Raw genomic sequence first — 25863 nt, 5'->3', positions numbered from 1 at the left:
AAATAAATAAAATCAGTTCCATTCAAAGAAAATTTTACATTTGTTACTTTCTTCTGCTAAAATGAAGACCAAAATGTTTGTGCTTCAAATGTCACATTCCACAAAAGATACTATTTTCAGACCATTGTAGAAAAAGCAAAGAAAATTAAGGGTTTGATGGGCAAAGCTACTAAACAACAGAGCTGCTCAGTGCATTCATCGATTCTGTGATGAAAATGCTCATTCAGGTGTGAGGAAATCCACTTTCAAGTCTCTCCTTTAACCCATCAGATCCTAAACTTAGGGGACCTGCATCCCAGCCAAATGCCTTCATTTCCTATGCTTTCCTGTTTTAACTCTACCAGCAGCAACTGTGGTAGGTGCTCTATGTCTGTCCTGCAGGAAGCCCCAGCCTCAATTGAATTTTTACTGGTTGCACTTTTTAACCTTCAGAAAAATGATGACTCTGCTTGGGAGAACAGTTTAGGAACTGCTTCTCCGTAGCGCTCTGGAAGTGAGGATGATAGATCAGTATCAACACAAAAAAGTGGAATTTCTTTCCTTCTTGCTGTCTACTTTGAATATTTAGGTTATGGGATAAAAGTCAGAATTTGCAACTCCTTAACGAGCATCATTGTAAAGAGACACATATTCCTTCTTAAAAATCCACAGTTTCCTTGATAATTTATCACTTAGAATGAAACAGACTTAAAAGGAAGGATCACATATACCTCAACCCCAAATAACCCCTATTTGGTGGTCACCTGCACTGAAGATCAAACTCATTTCCCCCTCCCTGCTTGATTCCAGTGAATTGAACCACGACCTCCCATTTGCCAAAAGCATTTCCTAAACACTAACCATTGGTATTTGATTTCATTTATAAATGATTTTTTTGTTAGGCAAATGGACCTCTGAATCTCTTCTATGTTAGAGATAAAAAATGTTGACCCAAGCTTTGTGCATCCTAACACAATGAACCTCAGTGTTAATGAGACCAGGAAACTCTATGCATGTTCAGGATTATTGCAATTCCAGTTCAGCAGCTTCACATAATTTCTCAAACAACCAAATTCATTATGTGGCTCCATTCATAAAACCCTGCTATACTTCATACTGGTCAATAACTTGGGGCCTGATAAGATACTGATAAAAAGAACTCTGGTCAAATCTGCGTGAGCAGTTTCTATACGTGACAAAACGGAAATGCAGTACCCAAAGAAGTCCTCTCAGATACTTCTGCCCCTGCCCCACCTATGAATACTAAGAGAGTCCCATGAGGACTGGTAACAGTTAGTTTAATAGGAAGCAGGAGAAACAATTGCTATTGCTCCACCTCCTAAACCACTGCATTACAATGCGGTTCTCAGTATCTGGAGTGTTTCACAGATATATGGTTTATTTATTTAAGTCATGATTAAAGCAAAGCGTTCTATAAAACTATTATAGCGGGTGAGAGGAGGCAGCCTGTTCCCTTTTCCTCAGAGCAGGGATATCCTCAGAATAACTGAATATCCCTAATCGATGCATAAAACAGACATTCACAGAAATTCATTGCAAGGCTCCGTTTTCTATTCCCCTCTTTTTGGGCACAGGCTCTCACAGGCAAGATCAATATCTTGCAAGCAAATCCCAAAGTATGGGCTTTAAAGGCAAGGAGACACAATTCCTCTGGTCTCATGGAAACACACACACACAAGCTGGGGAAAGACCAGCGTACACAAATAGTTAAGGAAATGAGCATATTCAGCATATTCTTGAAAAGATGACACATACATGCTCACACGATGCTATAGTTGCTGTTGCATGGAGCACCCCTTCCCTGATAGTTCCACTGAGGTCTACCTGGAAGCAGGTCTCAGTCCTGGCTTACGGAGCTGGGAGCTTGCCACAGCACTACACGCTGCAAGACAATGAATTTAAATAGACTAGATTTTACTCTAAGCTTTTCTTCCTGCAGGCTATGTACAAACCTTTATCTGAGTTCCCACCACACCTCTGCCTGGGAATGGTTAGCTTTCCCCCAGGGTCATTTGATATGGAGTCCCTGCTTTATATACACAAACACCCACACATTCATTATACTTCTGCTTTATTTTCCTCCTAGGCTTCATTCTGTCCTAGTGACAAGGACAAGGCATAAGGTGCTTCAGTACAACTACACAATTCAGACCAGGAGCAATGCAAAGTCCAGTCATTAGCAGAGGTGTTGGATAACGAAGTCACCCAGCCCCCTGGTAGCACTGTAACTCATCCCTACCCGTGAACCTTCTCTTGGGCCACGCACACCTTGTGAAATACAGACACCGTAGCCTATTACATTTCCTTCTGTGCTAAATCAGGTCAGATTAGCCAAAGTCAAGAACATTACTTTCAGGACTGCTGAAAATTTTCCTTGCAAACTTTAAAGTGCAATTAGTTTCAAACACAGAATAGAATGATCTAATAGCAAGATAGTCCACGAAAAGCACGTGTTCAGTGACCGTAAGCCAAAGAGAACATGAATCGCAGCACAAGATAGATGCTTTATTTCAGTCACCTCCAGCAACTCAAATACAGAAGACATGAATTGTGGTCACGCAGGAACAAATTTTCTTCCTGAGAATCTGGGCAGTTCTACTCAGAGAGGGTTTTTTTAGTGCATAGGAGAAGAAAAGGTGAACTAACAAGCAAAGAGAGGTGTCCCATGCAGTCTGTCAAAGTTCAGTTGCTGGGATACAGCAATAGAAGGAAAGGTCATCACATGTATGACAGTTATGCAGAGCTTCAAGACTTTAAATAGAAAAGAGTTTATGTAACCCTGGTGCCCAAGTGCTTCCTCATGACAGTCTCTCACAGCCAAACCATCATGGTGCGGTTAGGAAGTGTTACCTGTTACGTTTAAGGGGTTCTTTTATTCACATTGCAATTAAATCAACGGGCAAGGTATAAGGTGTAGCCTTTGATGGAATTTTTATGGTTTATAACAGGAGATGTAATCACCAAATTTATTTTCATGCTATGGTTTATACTATAGCAATAGTATAATTCTGAAAAAAATTTCATTCTACCAACCAACACAGCAATTGGAAGTTTCTGTTGATTTTCCAAGTTCCGTTTAGAAGAAAACATAGCTGGATTTTACAAGATTGAAATTTACCAAAAAGATAAGGTGACAGCACTAATTCATTCATTTCATATAACTATGTAATAATTCCTTGTATTTTACAGGAAATTCTGCTTTTTGTCGGTTAAAAAATTCAAGCTCTTCTCCCCATGAACTTAACATAAACAGATGCCTAAAAAAACGTCTACTATATTCAGATGAGAAGTGCCTAATCTCCATGGTTTAAGTGTTCAAAAATTATCTTCGGGAGATATGTTTAGAATTTTCATTAGGAAGTACCTTATCACTGTAATAACATGAGATTAAATAATTGAGAAATTCACCCTAGAACCAAAGCAAACCAGAGAGTTTACATATCCACTTGAACTGAAATAATATATTTCACAAACCATGTTAATCCTTCAGTCACCATTAAAGACCTTGTTGCTACACAACTGAATAACCAGAGAGGCCTTACACCGACTAGTGGGTTCAGTGCAGCAGCTCTTCTCGGAGCTACTCACATACCCACTGCTCCAGTAAAATCACGAATGCAAACCTGATGCCTACTACCCACCCAGAGCATGGTGGCTCTCGGTCACGCCTAGTATGTGAAAACATTGCTATCCTAGCTGCAAACTGTACTATACGTTTTATAGTCTTTGTAGAGAATATTCCACCCATACCACTAAAGACATCACTTGAGAAAGACTGAACACGTGAAACTATTTGCCAAAACTGCTATCCCCATTTCAGATGCACCAAAAAATAACAGGAGAGCTGCTCTAAGCAGCTGGCCAGAGGTTGCCCATATACAGCATAATCCTCAGGTTGCCTAAAATTATCATTGCTGGCTTTGTGTCACACATCGCCTGGCTCATTCTGTGAGGGCAGGTCTGTAAGAACTGGGACTGTGAAACGATCCATCGCCAGATCTTCAGCCCTTCCAAATCTTCTTCTGGAAGCCACAGATTCCAGCACCAGACCCTGAGTCTATTTTAGGATGGGGATACATTCAACATATTTTGGACTCAGTGCAGCTGCGTATTAAATCTGTAATCAAAAAGGGATGGGATCATTATGGTATTATGATATGACAGAGATTCAGGAAAACGATTCCTGAAGTCCTGAATGTACTGATCACTGTGAGCAAGACGTCTAAAGGGCATTTTCCTGACGAAAAACAATTTTAAGCTCTTCATCAGCATCTTCAGCTCTCTGGTGAATTCTCTCAATCTTAAGAAGTTCTCTATGGTTGAAATGCACATCCATTTCACTGGAAGTAAAAGAGATATCACAGACTGGAGCGTAAAAATGTAACAGCTCAGACAATTCTATCTCTGTATTTCTGGATGTTAGCTTTTTCTCAAGAATGGTTGAGGTAATCACTCAGAATCAACTAAGGTAAGCCATTTTATCCTTTTTAAAAGCTGCTGCAGTCTGGGGCAGGGGGTAGGAAGGAGAAGGAGAGGACACTGACAGTTTATCAGTTTCATGGGTCATCAAGAAATCAAAGCTCAGTCCACGGCAGCATGCACAAGCAAAACTTCTGCCTTTATACAGAAGAAAGTAATTGGTAACTACTGACTATAAAAAAAAGTTTGGCAAACTCCAGAACTGTCTTTACAGTATTCTTTGCATACCTTACATTTGTTGAATGGTTTCCAAAACTAAAGCTTTCCCATGGGAAGGCAAAGAAACAATAGCAATTTCTTCTGAATGAAGCTCTTCTAAAGCCAAAGAGTAAACATACAGTATGTGACCTGAAAGTTTGCTTTTAACTCTACAAGTGGCTAATTACATAACTAATCAAAATACCTTCAAAAGCAATTCCTAAGGGAAGACTAAAAAAAAAAAAGGGGCGGGGGGAACAAAAGAAAAAAAGCAGCCCAGCAAGGAGAGATGGTGATGGATAAACAGTTATACTGTATAAACCTGTATGTGTGTGCACATACATTCCAGTTTAATGATGTTTAAAGATTTATTGTTCTTCTGCACAGGACTGTGTAACCACAAGAAATCTGTATTCTACCTGAGACTCTAGTGCAGGTTTAAGAGATGGATCTGCATGCGACACAGCTCCTATTCCAAAAGGGAACACGAGCTGATGACGTGGCAGCCATGGAATGTGATTACTGCATGCCCTAGGCATACTTCTCAACATCAAACAGTGAAACAGTTTGAGCTTCAAGACTGATTTTGAAAGGTGGACGTGTTTGCAGAATTTAAATTCTCTCTTAAAAATTAGAGCAGTGGAGGAAAATCTGTTTCTTTACCGGGGAGACATGAAAAAACTCAACATTTAGAGAAAGGCGTTTCAGGTCAGGGACACGACATACACTCGCATCTCGTATGGGTCTTCCATAGCCATGCAACACATGGAATTAACCAAGATATAGACTTTCTTTCCTATTTGTTCTTAAAGAAAACTAAGACCAGGTTTAGACCTTATAAACCCTGGAGTTGTATCTTTTTTTAGACACCTGTATTACAGGCAGAAAGGAATTTAATATTTCACGCTTAGTCTATATAAGTGTCCATTTATATGGCAGTTTAACAAAACTGTCCATTTCTGTGCAAAGCCTGGTAGAGGTTGCAGGCTTAGGTGTCTCGGTTTTGTTGTACCGCCATTCCTTCGTGTGCTGAAGGCAGGATTAGCTCAGGCGTCCCCTGACCCCTGCTGGCGGGGCTGGCCTCTTGATTTCTGCGTGCAGAAGGGAAGAGAGGGGAAAAGGCACTGTATGGCTTTAGGAATGTCAAGAAGAAGGTATAAGGAATTTGGAAGTCAGGCAGAAAACCCTTCGCAGGTAGAAAAGCCTTCTTTGGAGGCTATGGCAGGCTGAAGCTATACAGGAGAGAAGCCAGGAAACGATTTTGAAACCAGGATCCTTTTTTAAACCCTTTTAGATCCTTCTGATCACAGAGATCAATCTGAGGTTTATTTACCAACTGCCAATGCAGACAAATTCAGCTGTCTAAGACGCAGCTCAAGAAACCGCACCCTGCTGCAGAAGAGGTGCTGGCACATGCAGTGTTAGAAACATGGCCGCTGCCCGATCATCCCTGAGAGCAGGAGACCACAGAAGATGAAGCACAGCGCCTGGCTTGGCTGAGCCCAGCCCAGCAGCTACCTGGGGAGAACAGGCGGAGAGGCCCTGGAGCTTGCCTCATGCTGCTTCATCACCTGCCCCCAGGCTGAAGCAGTGATACCCTACATGGGGAGGGCTCTCTGCAAGAGGAGGCCAGCGAGAAACCTGGAGGATCTTAACAACTCCTTCTGGCTTAAAAAGCCACAATTGCTTCTGGTCAGGGAGTATAGTTATTTAAGAAATTCTGCAGGAAAGCATGCCCAGTAAACTGGTCCAAAGATCCATCTGTTTCACAATGTGGCATGGAAGGAGATCAGCATTAAACTAAATCCACTCACTCCTGAACAGATCAACCTCCCTCTGCTATGCAAATGGACAAGTCAGGCAGCTTTGGAGACAGCACCTCCTGAAGACAGTTGTACAAAAGCAGTCCAGGAATTTCACGTTGCAACAGCTAAAACAAGCACAAAGCAAATGTTATCTACAATGCTGACAGCAAGCTGAAATTAATAGTTGAGAAAATTGTTTTTCATATTCAGACAAATTTCTAAGGAACTACAGGGAATGGGTTCAGCTAGAGTTAGGCAATTTTTTCATTATAATGAAAAGTCAAAAATTTTTCCACTAAGCATTAAAAAAAAAAATCCTATTTTTTGATCATTACATCTCCAGAATAGCAAGCTGAACAATTGAGCCTTAAATGAAATAAATCCATCTCCAGTTATTAATAAAGTTATGTTCTTACATGAGAGTTATTTACTAATGAGTAAGTGCATTTAAAATCCTAATTAATGCATTTTCCTTACCCAATCTGCTTCAGTTTATTCCAGCAACTACTTGATCATGTCATACTTAGCTGGAAAATCTATGCCTTTGAAAAAATACGAGGAGAAACCTGGAGATGTACAGTATAATTATGGAGAGAGAGTTGCCAGTACCTCCAACATTACATGCCAATAACAATATTCTTAATGAACTGCATTTTCCCTATATGATTCCACATGTGGCCAGAAAAAAAAAAGTATTAGAAGCAGTTTATGTCCCAAAAATCAGTCTCCTAGACTCATCCCCCCCAGCCCCAGTAGGTCTCTATTATGTGTCTGTCTTATTAAGTAAATATCTGAATTCTGGGTTAACCAGCAGACATTCCACATTTTCTGACATCATTCTGACTTTTGTATCAACTATATTTCCTGCAAGAACAAAAAATAATTTGGGAAATACATTTGTTGTCAGGACAACTTTCAGTATTGAATGCCCAAACCGCAAAAGATCAGATTTTTCTGAAGTTCTTTTTTCCGAGGGATGGAAGGGGTTTCTTGCAGCATCTCCAGATGCATCTCTTTGCAAAATGCTGCAGTGCATGCAGCTATCCATTTCCTATTGCATCTAAAAAACTGTTCTCAGTCAAGTTCTCTTCTGATGCTGAAACAGACTTTGCTTCTCTGCTAGGATATAACCTTTTTGCCCTGCTGAGTACCACACTCTGAACCAAGAGCGAATCAGCAACAGAATCTACTTGCAAGTGGAGAAGGCCTTTAGCAAAAGCCTGGGAAAATTCCTCAGGCTTTAATGGGCCTTGAATTTCACCAGTTTTTGTTTCTAGCGTGGTGCTCTTTTCATCTGAATTAAACAAGCCACTTAACTTCAGAAGTAATCAAGAGTTTTGAATATTTAACTCAAAAGATTTGCTTTCACAGCTGTAACAGTATTGTGTGTGCGCCCACGCATGTTTTACCTTTTGGAATGTATCCACAAGAATGAAGAAGGTGGACATACTGAAAACGAAAACAAGGAACTACAAAAATACACTGACTGTACTACAGCCCTGCGTACCTCGTCTTTTCACAAAGCAACCCACTCTACGTTCTTAGCCACGGGTCCATATTATCTGCATCCCCTTAACTGATTTTGTGGGGAATTACTATGCAATTAAAAGGGCCCAGTTCATTTTCCCTCTCCAGCCTCTGAACTTACTGATGTGAGATAAAATTTATCAGAATCCATGTTGACCTTCCTCTCTTTTGAACTGGGAAACATTGATTAACTTGTAAGTTATGTAGCAGTGGGACAACTTAAACAACACCCTTTCTGGTACTTCGTTTCCTGCTGACTGGCTATTTCAGCACCTGTAACTCCTTAAAAATGAGCTCAGCTAAAGCTGAGAGAATTACAAGAGCTACAATTTTGCTTATTTCCCTATTTTTTTCCAACTCATGGAAATCGAGAATCTTACCTGAACTGTACGAAAAAGGCAATTCATTTCTTCCAAGCTGATCTCAGTTTAAGCTGTCAGCTGCTCCCTCACAATTGCCATTAGCAGCTAGTCAGACCAAAAGTGACAAACTGAAGCAGGGCTAGCCACAAGTCAGAAAGAAAGCAGGTTGCTGGAGTCGTTATAGGCAGAACTTCAAGGAAGTCCTAGGGTTCACATAAAGAAGGTACTCCAGTAACGGAAAACAGTATAAAAATCACAGCCCTAATGCACAAACAATAAAGCTTTGTGTGGATAAGTTAATGAGGTTAATATATTGACTTAATTTTATAAATTGTATTATATTGACATAACAGTACAAAAAAGCCAAAGAAAGCACCCATACACATAATCAGCATCTATAGCTGTGCAGTCACATAGCATTCCCCTAACTCGGATTCCAGGACACAAATTAACAGTTTGTATCTGTGAGTGTCACACTGATTATGTTTTCTTCACACACCCCGCCCTCACCAGTAACCCTGCTAATTTTTTTCTACATACAAAAAGTTCTTAGAAAATTGATTTAGTGACTAGGTCCAGCTGTCAGGTACCTACTTTTATGAGGTGCATACCAAAGGCCTGACATGCTGGATCTTCCCAGACAGCTCCAAATTATCAAAATCATACAGGGTAATTTACTTGCTGTCCTGGAGAAGAGCAGCAGGATTTCTCCCCCAGCCTTGCAGTCTGATCAAAAACTGCTCAGGATCTCCATTTTATATCCTATTCGGAACACAGATTTCGATAGCACAACAACAGCCAAAATCTGTAAGGAAACCTCAGTTCATACTATTTTACTGAAGAACTGCTGTGGCTGTTCACAGTCTCGTAGGTTCCTCAGCAATCTCTTGTGTTCGAATGGAGCCAGGTTGGTACCAGAGCTAAGAGGACCCAAGCACAAGCGGCTGCAGCTGCCATTATAAAATGCTTCAGAAGATTTACATGCAAGTCATCGATTTATAAGTATTGCACTCAGGGTCGCTGTAAACAGTGTTGCCATTTCTCACAGTGCCCGCTGCTGCAAGTTTATTTTTAAGGAATTCTCTTTTCTTTTGCAGTTCAGCCGTTTCTACCCTTTTGCCTTTCAGTCCTGCCTAGTTACAGAGTTCAAAAGAGAACTTCTTGCTAAGAAATAAGGCCAGAATGAATAATGCTACTAGTGTTATTTATGTATGGATAATACATTCCGTGAATGTTTTCACCAAAATTATTTCAAATCGCTGTTTTGATATTCCCATTTCCCTAATGAGCAGTGTCTCATGTTCACAACTAAAACATAAAACAGCGCAACATGTACAGAAGCTTTTATAGTGCCGGCACCACAGCTAATAGGAATTAGTACAAACACATTCTTTTTTTGTGACATTACATTTTTAGAGTTCAATGGCCCTTATTATATCTCAAAGCAAGATGAAGCTTCTCATGATTAACCATGTGCATGATATGACAGCAGAATAAAAGAGGTCAGTTATCTACATCCCGTAGGTTCACCTCATCACTTTAATTACAATTTTTTTTGAGTGTGAGTCAGGGGAATGGGGTGATGATAGAGGTAAAAGAGAGGACAAATAATCTTGCCACTGAAGATATTAGACCTTCTAAACTATTGCAAATATTTTTGCAGTGTACATGTCAAGCTAGCCACATCAGTGTCCCGGGCTTCCCAGCTACAATATACCAAATTTCAGAAACAGCTCTTCCATTGAATTCTTCATTTTACCTAAGCCCACAGAAAAGCACGTTAGGTGACTAACACGTGGTAGGTTTGGGTTAGGTGACCGTTCAAGTCTTTTCCATTACTGACTTAGTGAGTTTTTGTGTCTTTCTTCAAAATGATGACACATTAGTTTATAAAGCAAAGATACCTATAAATCCTTATTCGTGTACTAGGCATTGGGGGCAGAAGAACTGCCATAAGCCTAGAAACCAGAAGAAAAAGACTCATTCTAGGCATTAGCTGCTTGCAATGACATAGATTTTATAACTTAATCTTTCTTTTTATTTTCCCAGTTACATGATGGGCAAAATAAATTACATTTTCAGGGTCTTTTGAAGTAGTTTAGCTCCTATCTGACAGCATGCATATCTGTTTAAGCATGAATACTAAGAATGTTTCTTACAAAGCTATAAAAGAAGCAAAATAAAGAGTTTACTGGTGTATTTACCAGTGTTGTTATAGCACTCAATATCCTCAGGGTAGTAAGGTTCCCATTCTGTTTCACTCCGCACAAACAAAAGGTCTTTATCCTGAAGAGTTTTCCAGGTGACCAAAACCATAGCCCCTTAGTGCATTTTTTGTTTACCAGATGTATTTTTATATTCATATACTTTTCTATAATCATGTGTAGTTTTAAAAAAGTTTATACTGGGCACAACTCTAGAAGCCTTCCTTCTCTCAGAAGTACCTGGGAAATTTGGCTCCTCCACTCAACATTGCCCAAGTTATGAGCTTTCACTTGGATAGAAAGAGAAAATTTACTCCCCAGCAGTCAGTTCAAATAGCTAGCAGTCTCCCTGCATTCACTACTGGTCACAGGTGTGCATATAAAAGCCATAATAGATACCAATGAATATTCTACTTGACAGTCTGTACTGTAAAAGTCTAGAACAGATTTGGCATTAGGTCTAATCCCCACTCTTAAACTCTATAAAAGGACTGGTACGTTTTGGCTGGGCAAAGCAATGAGCATCCTTCTCTCCCTACTAAATTTTGACTGAAGTCAAGTTCACATAAAGTGATTTAAGTTCAGGTAAAACCTCAGTGGCATTTTTCTTTCTTGAGTAGGAACCACATTACTTGGCTTATCTGTGCTAGTTCAAAACCTTATCACATTCTCTTGCAACGTAGAAAAACTTTGCCTTCTACCAACAACATTCTCGCAATACTTGTATGTGAGAGAGTCTAACTCAATTAGACGTAAAGAGGTGCTTCTAGAGTCACAGACACGCTACTAGAGGGAGGCTTACCTATTAGCTAGAATGTACAGCCCAAACATTAAAGAGGTAGAGACTATACCATCAACACAAGCAGAAGAATAGTGAGGTATTTTGTTTGCATGCAGCTCTGAAACTTGGAGAGACTGAGAAAGTGCTTTACGCACCAGATATCACTCAATCAAATAACCTGCAAGTTGCACATCTCTCTGGCTGTCGCAACATTCAGTTTGCTGAAAAGCACCCCGTATATTTGTACACAGGTGAAAGTCACTTTAAATATTTGTGGTCGATGAGGTATTATTTTTGATATCACCACCCGCACCAGTATAAGTCATCCATTCATAAATCTTTTCTTTCAGAAGGCAGGGGAGTTATTGGTGCACATATCAGTAATTCCAGCTTTATGAATTAAAAGCTTCTACACCTCTTATTGGCAACCCAGATGTTCAGAGTGTTAACCATTCAAACTCGGAGACGTTCAAAACTATAAAAGAAAGCAAACCTATGCATTTTTAATAGAAGAATGTAACCAAGAGCTGCTGCCGAGTGACATGAACCAAAAATAAAAATACAGATGACTAAGCACACACTTGCCAAACAACTTCTAAGACCAATTTAAGAATCAAACACGCTACTGCCAAAGCTTTGAACTAGAGGAAGCAGATGCTTTTGCTACTGTGACATGCATTTCCACCCAGCAGGTAGACAGGATGAAATCCGGTCTCATCAGGTCACTAACAAGGATTCAGGGCTAACAGCAGATTGGGTTAAGCCAGCAATAACAACACTTTTACATATGATTTCCTGATACATGGAAGCTAGATATTTCCGCTATTTCATCTTCTATTTTTCTTAGGACAAACTGCTGAAAACTAAATTGCAATGGAATGCAGTCATCTATTCTGATACACAATAGTTTATTGAAATAAACTGTGCAGGAAACATTCCTTCCCTGTATGTACGTATGATTACCACCAAGTGAAGCAACCAGTGTACATGCAGGCAAAGGCAAAGATACTTTGCTTAATAGAAGTAAAGCTGATGCAGCCGGGATTAACACCTGGTAAGAGAATAGCGCCTTCAAAGTCCTAGAGTTATTGCTGCCAATATAATGAATTTGATTGGTTTATCACCATCAGACGTTTTCACGGAGTCAAATCTTTGTGATGGCTGCGCTCAACCCCTTGACCAGACGGGCGGTGGTTTGGTGCAGGCTCCAGAAGAGGTAAAGGCCCGAGCCGTAGCTGGGCCATGAACCCCTCTAGCTTCAATCTGTTCTCTGAAAACCCACAAAGCAGCAGAGCGACACAGCGAGCGTCGACGCGTATGAGCTTGGAACACCCATCACGCGATTAACACATGAACAGCGGGTGGCTTTTCCAAGACTCATTTATCAAGGAACAAAGGTAGCTGTGGGCACAAGGAGCCTCCTGCATACCTTTTCCATCGCACGTCATTTGACTACAAGCCAACCACTTTAGCCTGCAAATACGACAGCCTAAGTGAGCCGCCTTTGAGCTCTCCCTGCTAGGCAGCGTGGCTGCGTGGCGGTGATCTCCCCTTGAGCTGGGACACCTCTCAAGGTTGCTCCTCGAGGCAGAGAGACCTTGTACCAGCGACAGATCTTTGGTAAGCGACCGGTATCACGCATAACCTTGTAGTATGGTAACTTTGGGTTTGTCTTAGTAACTTTGATTGCATGCTGAATTGATGCTAATGAAACGTTACATAAACTTTGCGTGTACGATCCTTTAGACATAAACTGTTGACCAAGTCTGAGACTAAGATCAGACCTAGCTGCACCTAAGCTCCATTAGGATTTAGAAAGCAAGGGGGTCAACTGTGATCCTCGTAACTCGACAGGAGGGTCTTCCTTACTCTTTGCACCTCTGGTCTCTCTGTGAATCATTCTAACTTGAGTGTAACTCGATTTTCCTTTGTATGATTCTTCCATGCATTAATTCATAGAGTGAATCTTGCCATCAAACTTTCTTAAGCTGCACTTTTACAACATCATATTAAAACCACTTTTGCCGATACCTTTGTTGGTGATTCCATAAGCATTCTAAATTGCCGATTCGTGACAATCTTTAGATGTTTATGTCTTTACTTGGCAAAAGCAAAAGCCACAGTAAGGCCTGTGAAGCTCTGAGAATCAGATCTGTGTGAATTAAACCGAATTCTTCTCTTACTACCACTAACAAATAGATTTGCTACAGCAGTAGCAATACAGGGGAAAGTCTGCTTGGGAAAAAAATAATCCACTTTCCAGAAGATATCTATTTCATCAAGAAATTGTTCATGCTACAGTCAGTTTCCATTTCTCTGTTTTTCTCCCCAGAGGTCCCTGATGTCAACTACAGGCTGCTTCTGGTCACTTTCCCAAGGGAAAGCTTTGTGTGGCATTAAAGGCTGGAAAGGCACGGATTGAGAACAGTGTGAAAATACATGGAATATAAGGTTATAATGACAGCACTAGCGTATTTTAAACTCAGGGTTCCCCAGGGTATTGCATCAGTAACTCAGCTGAGACACTGATCCAAGAGAAGAATTCTCACATTATTTAACTATTTTTTATAAAACAGCAAATAGTTGAAAAGAGAGAAGACATTTTGACTGAAGCTCCTCAGCAGTTAAATCCTAAACCCAAAAGCTCCCTGTATGAGCCCACTGACCTCACATTTGCGTATGTCGGTTTCCATGCATTCAGAGGGGAGATAAGTCAGGTAGAGAAGCTCCAGTGCAGGAGCCCTACTCAGCCTGCACAGACAGTCCTGCTGGAGAGAAACAACTGCCCTGTCCCACCAGCCCCACAGCCGGCCCCCTGTGAGCACCAGGCCCCACACACATTGGGGAGCACCCCAGCCCTGCTACCCCTGCCCGTGCAGAACCAGGCACGGCCATGGCAGCTCCATGCTCTCTGCAGGCCACGCACGGGAGGGGGAGGTTGGCTGTTGGGGCACTGTTTGCTCTCCAAACAGCTGTTCCCCATCTTAGCTTTGAAAGAGGCAAGAGGCAGAGTTTCTTGTACTGCTTCAGAAACAGCTTGTGTCCCCATAGTTCTCCGCATACACTTCAGCAGCTCCTGCTGTCACAGGACCTCTAGAGATCATCTAGTCTTACCCCTGCGTTCACTTCATTCACTTCCCCGTGGAAGTACCACAGACCCACGCATACAGGACCCATTGATCACCCACACAAAATTACTAGCTACAAGTGGGGAGGTTATATCTCTTTAAAAGGTATCCATTTGCCAGTGCTGAAACACTAACTGAAATATATCCACAGCCTTCTTGAACACGTAAGTACACGTCTTATCTACGTAAATTTAAACCAACAGATTTAAAACTGCAGATTAATTAAAAATGGCCCATTCCAGTGCACAGAGGTTCATTGGGAGGTGGGAAGGAGGTCCTCTTTATTCAAGTGCACATATCAGATGCAGCTTAAAAATCAATTGAAAAATGTGACAGTAAGTCTGGGACAAGAACATTAGTTACCTGGAACAGACAGGCTGGGTTTAATTCAAATATTGGTTAGCATTTTAATAGCTCTTAGCAGCAGAGCAGTAATGAAGACCAACCCAAAATGCTGGAGACGAGGCGTTCCAGCCACGCAGTGATGTGTGGTGCTTACAACCAGCAACAGGCACACGAACCACTACGGATGTTCATTTGCTCTTGTACTTCCACTTGTCTCTTAGCTATTGAAGGTTTCTCTAGCTTATGCATGGGCTACCACTCTATCTTAGATAAACATCTTTCTCATGAGAGAGACCTGGTTTTCCTAAACAAGAGGCACTCCAAATTTCAACTGAAGTCAACAAGAATAATGGCGGCTGTTCATTATTTCTGAAAGATAAATTGAGGACTTCTCAGACTCCACAGAAATATTTTAAACGTCAAATTTACTGTCTGTTCTCAGACTCAGTGACACAGAAAGCAAAAGGGATTACATCTTAATATTCCACATTCAAAAGAGACTAATTTCATTATAGGGCTGCATTTTGTTCTGTGAAAAATTCAATAAACTGTGGTTGTGCATTAACGAAATATTGAAGAGGAAATGAAAAGTATATTCAGTCAAGTTTCATTTTCATGAAAGCGTAAGTATAGACAAGAGGGAATATAAATAGTGCACATTGGAAGCCTTCATTATTTAAGTTGCATGTAAGCACTCCTTTCATCAACAAAGACTAAAGAAAGGAGAATTATGCCACAGATCATTTTTATTTTTCTTCAAAATTAGGTAGGTAAAGATAGCGGACTAGAATTTATTAATAAGTGAAAGGAGCCCTTAAAAATCTGAAGAAATAATAAACTGATCCGCCCAGCTGTAACTCCTCCAAGTTATTCTGTCTCAATCCAAACACCTTCAGCACTGGTCCTCTAAAAAGACCTTTTCAATCTTTCCTTGCCTTTTACAATACACCAGTGTTGCTCAATTCATTTAAGGCTTAATTCATGAATAAGAAACCACATCTACTCCATGCTCCTGCTTGGGATCTATCACACAGCTGGGATGAAAGGGCCTTGATTCAGAAGTTGCCAGGAAGATAGGTCACAGTGGTACAGGGTCAAAGTTTAGGCCCATACAATGAAGCCCACAAAAATTTGAGCAATATGCAGTTCTCATCACAATACATGGGAACTTACACTTACCGAGTCCCACAACATATTCCTTACAGATCCCAAAAGTCTCATTAAAGAGAGAATATGAACAGACACACAGACACTGTGGGCATCAAGTATTTCTCACCCTCGGCCGAAACTGCTGGGATGGGGGGGGGGGGGGGTGGGCGGAAAAAAGGAGATGGCAATTGTAGCAGAATGTAAAGCCGAGCACTGTCCATTCTCCAGTGCTATGTGGCTGCTGACCAGAATAAATAATGATTTTCCTCATCTGAATCTTAGGAAACACTTTGGGGATCACATGCGTGTCGCACAACGTTTAGAGAGAGGGGAAAGTAAAGCACGCTCCAGTCTTGGACAGGAGGGGTTCTGAGCGGCTCCCAAAGCCCACTCATGATGCTCAGGAACACTAAAAGCATCTGTGTGCCTGCCTCAGTTGGGCAGCAGCCTCCCTCAGTATGCAGTTCACATACAGCTTCACCTCCACAAGAAAAAGAAACATTCAGCAGGGAAGGAAAAAAAAAAAAATATCCATTAACGTTCCAAAACATAAAACATTGGAATAGAGCATTTGCATCTTACAGAGTGTTTGCTATGAAATTCTCAACTGCCAAATGAAATGCATCAGTGCAAAAAATAGCAGAGAAATACCAAAAGATGCCATCATGTCCAGAACCGCAAGCATTTCCTTGTATTCACCATCCCCATAGCTAGACAGGGAGGTTCCTCCACCCAGTGTGACTGTAATTTCCCTTATAGAAATACCACGCGCGCTCTGAGTAAAGCATTGAATGTGGTTTTTAATGCTGATGATTCAGCTCAGAAGTGGCATACAGCCAGGCTCACTGGAGCTTCATTCTGCATTTGCCAGCAGCGGCCAGAGATGCTGGGAGTATCCCCTACAATTGTTAACCAAATGGAAAGATCCCCCTTCATCCATTTCAAGCTCAAGCCATTACGCAAATCATCACCTTCTCTGCCAAAGCAAGTTTCTTCGAGTGAGATGCAATTTGCAGCTGAATGGGAAACTTTTGGTTACAAAGAGGTGAGCACAGTTCCAGAGGCAATAGGACTGTCCCTACCTACACCTGCTGCTGTTGCTTTTGGAAAGCTGAGCTTGATCCTTCTGCAGAGCTACACCCACTGCAAATTGAAGACATGAAAACAAAATCTTGATGCTCTTTGATCAAGGGAATAACTGCTGAGCATTGCTCAATGCAAAACTTATCAGCTCATCTAACGGTATCGTACCTTAGTTCCCATTCTGCCTCTCCTCCTTTATCCATGTTCCAGTCTTTTTACTTTGGAACACAGTAGCGCCACCCTGGCAAAACTCCAATTCTCTTTGCAGTCACAACGCCCTTTCTTGTTTCCCCTTGTGTCATTTTCTAGCTCCTTTTTAGCCTTTGTATCCAAGTGTCCCCAGATACCAGGCTCATTATTGCAGTTCCACTTCTCTCTTCAAGCCCACATCCTTCCTCAGACCTTTCTTACCAACTATCCCATTGGTTTCTCATCATATTGTTCTTGCCTAAATTGCTTTAGCCTTCAACACCCTACCACTAACCATTGCCTCTTTTCCTTAGTTTCAAATCTAATCCGTTAAACTAACATCCAGATTCTGGTTTTCACCTGTTTTCCCAGTCTCTATGTCCCATCTGCATTCCAATCAGTTTGTTCCTTTGCATTGTGCAGGAACAACTCTTTAAGAGCAAAGAAAATACAGTCTCCCTGTACAGTTGTCAATGTTTAACATGGGACACAGCAATCTAGGACTGCAATTAGATCTAGGAAGATCCCAATTCAGCTCTGGACCTGAAGAGTCCAAATACATTTTGCATACTTCAAGGAATGAACTAACAGCAGTATCACAAATCTCTAATAAGCACATCCAAATTATGACTTGGGTTTTTTTTGCCCAAGACTTAAAAAACATGTTCCATTCACAGGAATGGAATGGCAAGGGGAGGGGGGGGGGGGGGGGGGAATCTTTCACAGAGAACCCCACAATCCTGCTGAATTTTAGATGCTAAATTCAACCCAAGCTTCAAGCATTAGCACACTTAATGAACCCAAATAAGATGATCAGAGTATTTTTGACATGGGTGACTAAACGTGTCCTGGTTTTGCAATTCGAAATTACAAAATGTAATTTCATTCTCATTCTGAGAAACATCTGGACTCTTACTGTAACATCCCTAAAAATCAGCTTAAGGCTGTTACTCCAAACAGAAACAACAGGCAACACAAAAACATACCGACCTTTGCCCACGCAAAAAATTGCAAATGAGCTAACAATAAAACAACTGATAATGACTAGCTTTTCTATAATCCAAGGTTTTCAAAAGCCCTAAAGACAGTCAAGTTAAATTCCATAATGCCCATGGAATGGATCGTACATCAGATAAATATTGTTGGGGGAGATTTTCAAAGGCATAAAGGTTATCAGAGTAACCATCTCCCCATGAAATCCAGTGGAAAGAAGGGAGTCATGCACAGGAAAGAGGTAAGTACTGCAAGCAGAGCTTGAGCGAATATATGAGAATTCCCAGAACACTGGGAATCTTGGAAACCCTTGCCTGAGCTGTGCCTGCTGGTGCCTGAATGTCACTCGCCTCAGGTTTGGATACGACCTATGCCATCATCCAAAATCCTGTTCTGCACCAACACCCACCAAAGACATCAGCCTTGACAGGGCTGAAGAATTCAACCCATGTGTCATGGCCAAGCCTAGCCTCAGTCCAGACATTGTCTTTTTTTTGCCCATCTTGGTTGAGAAGCTTCTATTGGTTTCCTCAGATTGTTCCTAAGATACACTGCAAGATCATGTCTCATAAAATTCATTTACATTGGTTACCATTTAGTTTTAAAACAAGAGAAACTGCAGTACCAATGACCTGGATATATTTTTATAAATGGTTGATTTGCTGCAATATTTATCTTAAACATAAGAAGACAGAAGAAACCAAACAGAAAAATGAGAAGATAGAAGACAGCAGAAGACCTGAATTCCAGCCTTCTATTTTATCCATTGGAAAAAAACCAAAAAAATTTATTCCTAACTATAGTCCTGGTCCCAGTTCTCCCTTTAGAAGTTCATCCTAAACAGAAATTGAATGTTTCCACATTGTTTAACACTGCCCTGCCCCAGATAGTTCTTGAGTTTTGTCACCCTTTACAACAGCTGCTTTTTCTTAAGTTATCCAAAAGGTGAAAGGAGGAGACAGAGGGAGCGTGGAAACAGCACTATTTAGAACTGTCTTTTGGCTTTGGCCAAACATCATCCATGAGAGTAGGAAACGAGGAGACACGATGGGGTGAAGGTTCTTGACTGTTTACAACCAAGCACCCAAACCACAAGATATTTATTGTTTCTTCTTTGACATGCAAATTTTAGAAATCCAAAATAGAGCTTTCGGAGACCTTTTTATATGCCATTGAATTATGGTTTATAGTTTTGATCTAAAAAGAAAAATCACCTTACTCTAAATGTGCTGACAGTTCTATCTAAAGTCTATTAAATTCTGCAGAACGTTTTAAAAACTTTTGGGAGAAACACCATTTCTATTCCATTGCATACATTTATGGAGTAGTTTTTATAAACTTTACAGATGCTTCTTCTTGTTATTTCAGCAGAACTCCTCCATGACTGCACGGAGCTCGCGCTCTACCTGGAACTCACAGCACCCCTCCGTGTTCCTCTGCAGTCATCTAAGAATCTCCTAAATTCCCACAGAGAGATAAAGGAGGCATTAATACATAAATGGAGAAAAGAAACTATTTCCCATGGCTGGGAGTGCCATTTCTGGTATGATTTATCTCTTCATTTCAATAAACAGCAACTTCTTGCTGCAGCCAGAATTTGAAATAGCAAAGGGGGACTGAAGGACTTGCCTATTTCTAAGAGCATCAAGGATTAGGTCAGTTGAAAGCCTGAGAGAAGGTTCTGTGAGGAAGCTGCTTGGCAGCAGCCTGCCATATCTGTCATTGTAAATGCAGCTCTCCAGCTTCTAGCACTACATTTGCACGCACACACAAATTAAAGATGACAAAAGAATACTGCGATACCGTATAATACGCACTGTAAATTTTGAATGTAATTGCTTCCTATAACCATGTTTGCCTTAACACTGTAAATATGGAAGGGTGTAACCCTTAAACAGGTCCTTATCAGTTAACTATGTAGAAATAAGAAACAGTCGGCGAGTTTTTAAATGTATTGACTCAGCAGTTTACTACAAGAGATGACTTGGCTGCACTGAAAGAAAAGACTGGGGGGGGGGGGGAAGGAGAGTTCTCTGTAGGCAGTTGGCTCTCACTTATGCTCTTTTTAAGACCATACATACCAAATCTAAATGTGTCGTGAGGAAAATTATAATAAATCTGCTTCCCCCCCCTTTATACTGAAATAGTGAATTATTTGTGCACTATCTGCTTTCCAGATTTCTGAATATCAGTGAAGTTTTTTGCCAAAAAATTAAATATATATATATATAAGTTGCAAAACATCACTGTTTTATACTATGTAATAAAACACAGCTTATCTGGTGTGCCTGATCTCACAAAAAAATGCATGTGAGCATTTTCACTGAATTAAACAAGACCGTTCGCTTGACTGGTTGCTCATGCAAGCTTGCAAGACTGGACCTTTAAGTTTTTACACACAAGACTTAAATGAATATGTCATTTTACAAGGGAATCTGAAACAAATGGCGATTCATTGATCATAGACAAGTGGAACATATGGTCCTGGCTACTCATAAGGAAAGAAGAATAGGAGAAAGAGTGCTTGTCCCTTTATATTCAGGAGAATTTCACTGACACTGAGAAAATAGCAGAATATTAAATCAAGTAGAAAAACGACATTTTATTTACAGAAATTAGTATTTCCATCCTGACTTTATCCTCACCATTGTTTCTAAACTGCTGACCATAAAAAACACCCAATACCAAGCTTATTATCAATTATTATTAGACTGTAGAGCTAAAGTCTTGGGTACCTTACTTTCTGGAAACACCTCAACTGTCCCAGAACTGTTCTTTCTGGCAGCACATGCTTGATTGAGTCAAAATGCCACAAATGACCTCATTCTTCAGCATTTTCCTTTCAATTAAGTAGGGTCATTTATAGCAAAGGAGTTTGCCCTGGATTTGGCTGCAACTAATTCCTCTGTTTTGCTAATATTTCTGTTATAAAATAAAAGTTATACCTGCCTTAATTGGGTGCCACTCCACTGAAGCTACACTGCGGCTGAGTTTGGCTACACACAGCCTTTCTTCACAACCTTAAGTTCCGTTACCTACATTTTTACTTTTTTACTGGTTTAGCACTTAACTCATTTTAACTTCAACCCAAGACTTTTTCACACCTTTCTTACACTTCTTATTTTTCTTATTTATTTTTAATACAGCAGTTCAATGCTACCTGCCTATCTACCTTTTCCCAAGTGAAATAACCTTACTATTCATCTCCCTAAATTAGCAGTACTTCGGAATATAATTCATAGACAATCTACAAAGACAGCTTACGATGATACTTTATAATTAACTCTGCTTTCCTGAACAAAGTGGTTTTAGCTGCATTTATACAGAGCTGTGTAAAATCAATAGGTTCTACTCAGAGTTTTGTTACTCTTTAAGCGTTACGGGATGTTGGCCCGGCTCACACTGTTCCTAACCATCTCTAAAAATCAGCAGTTGAAGCCTTGTGAACCATTAAACCAGGTTTAATTTCAGTCCAAATCCTTGAAGAAGCCACGGTTCAAGGTAATGCTCAAGTTATCCTATGGAGTCCACAACACAATCACATTTTGACATAAATGATTTACAAACTTTTAAGTATGGCTTGAATTCCACATCCAAAATTGAACTAGAAACAGACATACTTCCCATTTGTGGCATCTTCATAAAGGGTTTACAAACTGCAGCACTAGTAAAGCCAGAGAAAGGAAGCTCTGGGAACTTGGATAGCAGATGAGGGAGGTGGAAGACTGAGGCAGCAAGGCAGAACAGTAATACCATGACATAGCTAAACAAAACAATTTATATACTAAGTGTTTCTAGCTAGGAAAAAGGAAAGAATCTAATGGGAAAATCTGGGTTTATTTTAACACTTTGATCAACAGCAATGATGGGAAACATCCTACGAGAGTTTTGCAATATTGAACTCAATAGGTTTAAAAAAGCAAAACAAGCTACCTAACCATGTCTGTAACAAATATAGATAAAGCCAGCATTCTACATCATCAGAATTTAATTAGAGCCTTTGAAGCCACGCACCTTTGATCCGAGTCAAGCAATAAATGTGTTATATTTTAAATGGATTATTACACGTTCTGTTTAACACAATGGGAGGTTTGAGCCAGCACAGTCTTGGTGCAATGAGGAAATAACCTGAATGGAACAACCACAAAAAGTGGAGACATCTGCTCTGCTCCTTTCAAACATACAGGTGCCTGGCTGCCTACACATTTCTGAAGAGTCATGACAAATAACATCTACCCAACCTGGGGAATGAGGGACTGGACACATACTATTTGCAGAGTAAAACTCTCGCCTTTGCATTTTGAAGTACCAATGTGAGGAGGCTTGTAAATGTTTTCCAGTGCAACCAGAGAGGGCTTAAAGACAACAAATCTTGTAAGGGGCCCTTTCCAACAGAAGTGAGCCAAAATCAGAGTGTTTGTTAAAAATCCCTTTCAATTTTGGGAAAGCACAAATGGAATTCCCATTCAGGAACTGAATCTATCATTATAAGGACCTAATGCAGGCCACAATTTCAGTCAAAGGCAACACAGTTGGCCTGAATTTGACTACCTGAGGTTTTTCTAAGGACATCAGATTTCCCCCGCTCTAATAAGAACAACTGTCGGACACTTCCAGTTCTCCAACTTGGAACTCAACCCCCTACCCTGGAATAGTTTTGAATCCCTTAATTTATGATAAACCTTATCCAGAGATGTTTCAGTGCTTAAGAAAGAACAGGTTGGATCCAAATATATTCTAAACTGTTCTCACAATATTTGCACTGTTGGTTTTTGTTGTTGTTGGTTTTCTTTTTTTTTTTTTTCCTACTTCCTACTCAGAGTAATCAACAGTTTGTTTGTGTTTCTAGTTTTAATGGAAAAAAATGCTATGACTGGTCAAATCTGAAGACAATAAAAGCAGAAGGTAGACAAGCGTACTTCAAAATATTACAATGTTAGGGGTACGAAGCTTGAAAAAAAAAAAAAGAAAGATAAAATAACTTACTTTCTGTTCTGATGCCCTGACCCTGAGGTCAGATTTTATGGCCCTCACTAGAATCTCATATACCAGTAAATATGACACTCTTCTTTTATCTCTTACACCTGCCACTATAAACAATTCTAAGCTATTAAGTCTTCGTGAGCTGTTTCCTAGTATCAGTACCTTTCTCTGCTACTCAGCATAGTACATTTACCCGCCTAAAAACTGACAAGCAGGCTGTAAAGGAGTGATAATAACCGTACGTGAATATGAAATAATTGTCCACAATGACAAGCTAGTGGCATATGTGTTAATAATACTACACAAACAGCCACTCAAACCACAAAGCTGCTAAAGTGGAAGAAGTAAACAAAAAACAGTGATTATCAATAGCCCAGTGAAAGGTATCAACAGCAGGGAACTATGGGAACGTGAACCCCGTGTGCTAATTCCAATATTTAAAATACTTGGGCTGAATGCCAGTTAGTTTTTTTGTTGCTAGCAAAATGAGCATTGGGGGGAAGGGAATAAAAAAACACAACCAATTTTCCATCCTAATCATATTTCTCTATGTTGTCACTGTTTAGAGGCTGACTGAAACACCCCCATTGTTGAGGAAGACTCCTCACAGAACAAAGGAGCTGTACAAAATCTCCCTTCTGGTCTGCCTTTGGCCCCACACTCCCTATTTGAAAGGGAGTGCAGTAACTTTTGGTGGCTGCATTGTTTTCTCCTATTGTACAGCTCGTCGTGCAGAATAAAATGCTTTCCGAAAGAGCCGTTGGTCTGCAATATACAACTCTTGAAGCTGCTGTATTAGAACACAGTAGCAATTTAGTCATATAAGAGTAAAGTTATCATAGTCTTATTTCTAGGAAGAAGTTTATTTAGCAAATGAACATGATCTGGAAAATGTTACCATCAGAATAAAGGTCATCTGAAAAAGTAGAATATGGAGTTATTAGTGTACTTATTTTCATACCTACGAGCCACTGCCAATACTTATTCAGTAAAGCGGACTTTGTAATCAGCACGTTGTGGACAGCTTTTAACTTAACTAAACAATAAATGCCTCTGGTGTGCATTTTTTCTTACTGTATACTGAGAACAGCATGCAAAAGCTTAAACTCAACCAAGTACCTTTTCAATTGCTGCTAATTTATATCTAATTCTATCATCTACTTTTTTCTCAGACTAAGGGAATTCAACTAGTTTCTTTGTAACTGAATATTAAATATCCCCTAATAACTGCATTTAACAGTAATGCTTGTATTTCTGGGAAAAAACCCACACATTTCTAATCTAGGGCCCCAACCATGAGGTCTTGATACAGCAATGAAGATGTTATAAACTGGCTGGAGCAGCCTTAAGAACATCCACAACAGGACAATCCCTCCTCCTCTTCCTGGATAACCACTGTGAAGCACAAGGGTTCAGCACTCCTTTAGGAGCAAATTAATTATTCACATGGGATCTTTCAATAGGTACGGGAGAAAAAAAGAACAGCTCATTCTGTTCTCTCAACAGCACAGGGTCTGATAAAGTCAAGCACCCAAAAACTGCTATAAGCAGCTGAGGACCACTAAATGCAAGCATCTAAAAAGTGCAACTCAGAAGGGACCATTTTTTGCTTGCCTCCATTCATAGTCCCATCACTGAGAGTTTGGTGGCTGGTCTGGTTTTTTGCAGGTATATTGGTTATAAGAGTCTGGAAACTGTTAAGGTAAAATGTGTAACTACTATGTTATATAGATACTGCGTGCCTTCAAACAACAAAATGTTAGGTAACAATTATTTAACCTTGCACCAGCAAAGATTATGGCCGCTTTTTGTTGTTTTGGTTTTTTTTTTTTTTAATATGCTGCAATAGTGCAGAAACAGCTCATAAAATTAATTCTTTTTTTCTCTTTCATACCTCATATTTGTACATTTTTACTACATGAGTTCTGAAAGTCTTGCATAGTTCAGCAGTGACTAGATTTCCACTAATGGGATTTGGACACATATTCCAGCCCTTTCATCAGCAATAAGGAAACTGAATGTTCTCTGTTAATCAGCTCAGCGCAGTCATTATTTAACCCGCAGACAATGTATGGCAGCGAAGTTTAAATTTTCAACCTTGAGAAGGCGGCAAGCTTTGCTAGCTGACCCTGCTGAAGGCAGGCAGAAATCAGAAAGACTCTTTGAAGACAAGAAACGGCAGACAAACTTAATTTTCTAATGAGAAAAAAATTCAATAAATCTGACGTACTGCTAAAGCCACAAATAAGGAAAACCACTAGACTGCATCCTAAATCATGGTTATGGACTGCACAGCTTTACTCAGAAAAGAGATAACAGGAAAGGTTGCAAGACATCTTTAAACTCCTCCAGGCTAACGGAGTTAAACTACACCACCAACAGAGCAATAGTACATCAGCTCCATCCCTTCTTCTGGCCTTGCTTCACCATCAATAACAAGGATAAGCATTAAGAGTGACTCAAACAGCTCTGCGCTGCAGGGAGGTCCCTTTATTTTGGGCAGTTCTCACACCAGACAGTACCAAACATAAAAGTAAGTGAGAAAGGTATCAGCTCGCACTAGGCTGCAATGGAAGGGCTCTTTGAACACCTCTTCCTGATCTCTGCTACAGCAAAGAACTGCAAGTTTTTAGTTGG

The sequence above is a fragment of the Platalea leucorodia genome (assembly GCF_965183815.1).
Source record: "Platalea leucorodia genome assembly, chromosome: 7".
NCBI lineage: Eukaryota > Metazoa > Chordata > Aves > Pelecaniformes > Threskiornithidae > Platalea > Platalea leucorodia.
The sequence above is the reverse complement of the archived record's forward strand: the minus strand, read 5'-3'. Positions refer to the sequence as shown.